The 6,421-nt window shown below is 35.0% G+C and overlaps 1 protein-coding gene across 2 annotated transcripts in view; it reads left to right on the top strand.

Moving 5' to 3' along the window:
• Positions 1-6,421, top strand: part of gfra1a (gdnf family receptor alpha 1a) — a 151,533-nt gene that overhangs the window by 139,999 nt on the left and 5,113 nt on the right. The window lies entirely within an intron of this gene.

Raw genomic sequence — 6,421 nt, forward strand, 5'->3', positions numbered from 1 at the left:
CACACACACACACACACACACACACACCACACCACACACACCTGCACACCTTTCCCCCCCACACACACTGGATTGATGTGCAAATTGAACTTGCACTTTAGTTGCACCTGTACTCTCAATCTGCAGCTAACCTCCCACATCACACAAGTTCCCAAACACAGCAGAAAACTATATCAGCCATAATAAAAACCAATTAGGTATAGGGGATATGAAGGTATGCTGAATCTGAGTACCCCTAGTTGGTTTCTTGTTGACGCCATGAGTAGACGTTTCACTAACAGGTGCTACTTTGTATGTTTTCACATACTGACCTACATGGGATCTTCAGCATAAGAAGTTGAACATCTTATATTGAACAAATTCTTGTGCTGAACATGTTCAATGTAGGAGAGTCTTCATATGGTTTCATGCTATGAAGATTTTCTTGAACATCTTGCATTGAACACAGGGGCGCGGTAAAGGGGTGAAAAGTGATGACAATTTAATTATTTATATTTTGTTCATAGACATAAAATAAAAAAATTGGGGTCCTGTCAAATACAAAATTAATCATATTGTATTTTAAAAGATTGTTTTTAGTAGTAAAAATGTAACCCCTCCCAGACCAAAAAACACACATCCGTTTTTGCCCTGACTCCCCCACGGATCTGCATGAAATGGTTTGTCCCTGCTTGGAGGCTTGACGGTGACCTATGCAGCTACAATCAGTAGAAGCTGCAGCTGAATACAGCTGCCACGAAACGACTGTGCCAGTTACTATTCTGCTAAGAAAAGTTATAAAATCAGGTTTTCAAAAACAAAAAAGAGAGAGGGAGAGAGAGAAAAAGGGAAGAGTGTTAATTTATAACCCAGTTTTTCTCCAAGAGAGGTGGGTAGACTGTGTGAGATTATCAACCATTTAGCATAGTTAACTTAGCTACAGACTACTGTTTGCCTCCCTTTCACTAGCATTAAATGAATTAAGGAAAAAAATTACCAACATATTCATATATTTAACTTGTCCCTGTGCCTTTTACCACTTAACAGATGAGTGAGTGAGCAGAAGCTCTAACCCACGTCCCTCCTGACCTGTCCTCTCCTGAGTGAAATTAAAGCTGCAGTATGTCACTGATATATAAATATTTTTGTTCACATATTTTTTAAAACTGTCATTATGTTGTGACAGTATGGTATGAGAGGTAATCTGTGAAAAATCTATTTCCTCTGCCTTCTCCCAGTGCTAGAAACAACCAGTCAGTGGCAGGAGAGTTTTAGTGCTGTCAATCACAATCTCATGTGTTGCTGCTCATCTTTCCTCCCCCTCAATTTGTGCCATGCTGCAGCTAGCATAACACAGAGTTGTGCAGATTCAAACTGTGAATGCTCAGTTTAGTTAGCATAGCTACCAATGACGGCAGATAAACGGTTTCTTGTAATAAGTTGTTTCTCCACCATTAGCACATTTAGCAGTGAGTGAATGAGGCTAATTGACAGAGCTAAGAGCATCCTACTAGTTCTGATTGGTTGTTTTGGTCAGAACATTGCATTACTTTAACCAGTAATAGTAATTCAGAGATGGAGGAGATTAATTGTTTTCACAGATGATCCTTCTCACAACAAACTGCTATGATAATGTGACAACTTTAACAAATATGAAGAAAACATATATTTTTATTAAAGTTATGTACTGCAGCTTGGATAAACTGCAACTACATAGCATTCTTGAGAAGTCTGGATTGCTTCATGTATATTTTGCACATTGCTTTTGACTGTTGCTCATGGAGAGAGACATTTCAGTATCTAAAACTAATAGAAAAAAATTAAGCAACCTACTTGCATACTGGATGTGGACTGTTGGATGCTAAATTCATGAGCAGTAAATATTGTGCTAATTATCAGTATTGAATCAAAGAAAGGCAGATGCAAGCCTTTAAAATTATTACGCTTTTATGGGTCAAATAGATTTAAAAAAATTGTAACAGCAGTAACAGCAGCTGCGTGGTGGGGCCCAAACAAATTCTTTGTCAGGGGGCCCAAGATTCCTGGCGACGCCCCTGGTTGAACACCTCATGTTCATCATGGACTGTTAAGCATAGGATGTTCTTTGTATGTTGCAGATGTTCAACATAAGAGCATCTTTATTGATGTTCTTCATCTTATGTTCAATGTGGGGTGGGAAGGATAGGATGTTCTTCACCTTATGTTGAAGGTGATAAGTGCAGGTGCATCTTAGAAGTTCAACACCTTATGTTGAACAGAAGACGTTCTTCATCTTGTGTTGAGGATGCTAAGCATAAGAACATCTTCATGAGATGAACATCATCTCGTGAAGATGTTTATCTTATGCTCAACACCTTATGTTGAGCAGAAGATGTTCTTGTGTTGAACATCTTATATAATTATGAGATAAGAGCTGATGGTAAATTATTCACAAAATCAAGCAATATTTTTTTGTTGTTACAAGAGGTATCATTGTACTTGACTTCCTAAAAGAATATAAAAGAATGAACTGTTGACTAAAAAGTTCCAAATTGTTGACTTTTTTCCCGTTCAATGTAACTAATTCAGAAGTAATTACTTCATATTTATATAATTACAATACTAAACTTTTACTGTGTAAAAGAAAACTGCTACAACACTTGGTTTGTGGTAAAAAGAAAAAAAAGTGTGTATTACTGTTGATCGTCTTTTTGTATTGTGTAACAAAAATATGCTAAAGTAATGATAAAAAATGTATTAAATTGAGTTTAATTGATAAATATCAGATTGTTTCATCATGCAAAATAGATTTGGATTTAAAATTCAATTAATCTGCTTTATTTTGGGGCTTTTGTTAGAGCAGGTCATTTTTGACCCGTAGGACAAGGGGAGTAAACAGAATGTTAGGATCTCAAAAGGGTTAAAAAAAAAAAAACCTAGACACATACCCTGTCAAGCTTAGAGTTTTTATCATTCAGTAAGACTTTTAAATAAAACACATCACATTGCTGGTGTTATTTAGCCGTTTTGCTCTGATGGATCAAAAGATGCATTCGAACTTTTCATCTGTTTTCCTTACTTTACTATCTTTTTTTGTTTTAATCCCAAATGACTTTTCCTACGAAAACATCAGTTCTATTTGGTTTTTGGAAACATTTATTGTACAACCATACAGTGAGCAGATGGACTCATTTATAGTCACCAGCCTACACACACAAATACAAACCAGTGCTCTCAGTGACACACGCCAGTACTGTCCATACTGATAATGGATAAAGCTTTGGTGGTGCAGTGATGCGTGTGTGCTGTCAGGACCACTCTGATAGCATGCCAACCACAAGTTAGAAGTTAGAGAGGGCTGCTGTGTTTAAATGCTTCTCCAGAGAAAATCTGCGTGTGTCTGTGTGTGTGGGGGGCAGGGGGGTGGGTTATGTGTCCATATGCTAGCATCAAGAAAAACTATGTTGTCAGAAGTGACGTCCTCCAGGGACAGACCTGTCAGAAGGTCGACTTCTCTTGTTGATCTCTCCTTGTTTCACAACCCCACTCTAACACACTTACACACATGCATGCAAACACAAATATAATTAACCAGAGAATCTAAAAGCCATCAAGTGCTAACATACTTCCTAAAGTATGTTTACTTTTACGTTGAAAGTAAAAGTTTTCATTTCTAAGAATCAATTAAAGAGAAGCTTTAAATATCCTATAAAGTTTCTAGATTATTTTCCTTATAGAGACAATATAATTTGGTTTTTTTCTCAATTGAAACTTTTAATTGAATAATTAATTAATAATTAAGTAAATAATTAATTGCATTTTAGCCAAAAAACAAATTGGTTAAAATTTGTTTTTTGGTTCAAAACTATTTCTGCTGCTCAATTCAAAACTATTTCTGCTGCTAAATTATGTAATAAATAGACAGTTGAGCTCAACAACAAATATATTTATTGTTTTTAATCTTTCATTCAGGTTATTCAACCATCAGATTGTTTATAGTAACTCTGCACCACTCAATTTTTAAGTGTTTCAAGTCTTTGATCTTTTATGCAATGTCTTTGAAAATAATATTTCTCTGGAAGCGATCTGGACATTTCTGTTTGTTACTGATGTTTTGTAATGACTCCCACTTTCTGTCTTCTCTCTCATTGTTTCCACCAGTATTAAAATATGACTGTTGATCACATGTTGATCACAGTTTTGTGAAATACACTGACGTTGATACCAATTGGAAACCACCTCGTCTAAAAATGTGTGTTTTTATGAAATGTGTGCTTTTCCATTGAGAACGTGTATTTTCCAATTTGCATGTTTTTATGACCAATGGAAACAAGGCTAACCCTAACTCGGTTTTCCCACTTTCAGATAATTTTTTGAAGAAAAAGTGATCTGCATTTGTCATCCATCTCTATTGTTTGCGGATGTTGCTTGTGCGTCACATTTATGAGCGTAACAAAAACACTTGAACTTTTGTATGTCAATCAGAACTTTTGCATGTCAAAAAAAAGCAATTGATTGTGTTAAAATGTTCCAAGATAATGTTGATGTAATTAATTCATCAAAATTAACGGTCCTTCTGTAAAACACACCTGACTTGTTTCACTGTAGCCATCATCAGAGACACTTCTGATGATGGCTATGGTGAAAGAAGACATGACGTGTGTGTGAGTCTTTAGGGACAAAAAAACTGTCTAATAAGAAATGAACAAAAAGACTGTATCATATAAAGACAATTAACTTCATTCTTCACTGAACATCATAGTTGATACAAAAAAGAAGAGAAGCACTCCACTGAGAGGGATGCTTCAGTGGGCTGAAGTCATTATTCTGTTTTACGAATTGGAAATTGACCTGAGTTTTTCTCTGTGGTCACCAAATTTTCATGTCAATTAAAGTACATCCAGCTTCTTACCTTTACTCCATTGTCTGTATTCATAAATATTGTGTTAACAAAATGCTGAAAAAGCTCTGTTTGTTTTTTTTATTTTTCCTGTAGAGGAAACAGGAAAGCAGATTATCTGCCATCATCTTTGTTGCTCTGTCATAGTTATTCATTCAGAATAGCTTCATGAAAATATTTTTATTTTAAGCATGTAGGAACTGCTCTGGACAAATCTGGTTACTTCATGCTAATGTGACTTTTCAGAGTGGATCTGGAGCATGCAAACATGATGTATGTAAGTGTATTTTAATCGAATGACCTTTAAAACTTTGTTTCCTAATGAGCTTTGGTGGTCATGTATTAGAATACATAGGAAGAGGTTCATAAACTTTATGATTTTTTTTTTACCAGAATATCTTGTTTTTATGACTTTCATTTGATCTGTTTAACTCACCTACATTTAAACCTTTGTTGAAAATTTTATAACCTCGGATGGATAACCATCATAACAAACGGAACAGATCAAAAGCAGAATTCAAATGAATGTGACAATAAACAGGTTCATTGTTTGATGATATAACAATTGGATGCATGAAGCTGCCAGTCATTTACTGATCCTATATAATTTGAAATATGAACTTCAGACATTATGTGAAAATTTGATGTTAAATTAATTAAGATTAATTTCATAGAACACAAACTTGAAAATTTAAATTCAGCAGAGTGCTTATGAAACATGAGTACGGTCTGTTGTTTTAATATTTAATAATTAATTTAACTTGCAAATATCATTTACGTATTTGAAAAACAGTATTTACAAGATTCAAGGTGATAAAGTTAATAAAAGGTTAAATTTGTTTTATTTTCTGAGATCGTAATTTCAACTCAAATTCAATTGTAGTTTATAAAATGTACTACATTGTGAACCAACTTCAGGAAATGAAGAGCTGAACCAGGTGTTGCCAAGCCATTTTTCAGCAAACGGCACATTGTTTGAGTGGGTAAATAAAACTTTACATTAAGAAGCATGTGTTCTGTAGGCCTGAAGAAATGGTCTCAACTTCTTCATCAACTCTTTTCCAGCAGAAGGAAAAGAAATGAAAAGCCTTGAAACCTCTGAGGCAGATTAGTAACGTCCATTAAGAAGGTTGGTATTTTCCTCATGTACCTTAAAGCGAACATTTCCACTTCAACACCACACGTCACCAGATACGGCTTAGCTAGCTGCTCTTGTCAACACAAGATGCTCTTGCTGCACCAAAGTCGTTTTGCAGCTACAATGTTATGAAGTCAAAATTTGATATCAATCTGGCCTTTGATTTTTGATTCTGCTACTGAGTCAGGCAACCGATGCATTGTTGCATTTTATATATTTGTTTATAAGCTGACAAAGTGTGGAAAAGTTCAACAGGTTGCAACATTTTTGAAAACAACAAAACCATTTGGCATTACATGTGCAAAATTACACACTAAGCTAATTAGATTCAGCTGTTTTACAGTGTTAATAGAAGAATTGGTAACACTTTATTTGAAGGGGGGTGAATAAGACTGACATGACACTTTCTTAAACATGACATAACA

The sequence above is a fragment of the Poecilia formosa genome, unplaced genomic scaffold (assembly GCF_000485575.1).
Source record: "Poecilia formosa unplaced genomic scaffold, Poecilia_formosa-5.1.2 Scaffold378, whole genome shotgun sequence".
NCBI lineage: Eukaryota > Metazoa > Chordata > Actinopteri > Cyprinodontiformes > Poeciliidae > Poecilia > Poecilia formosa.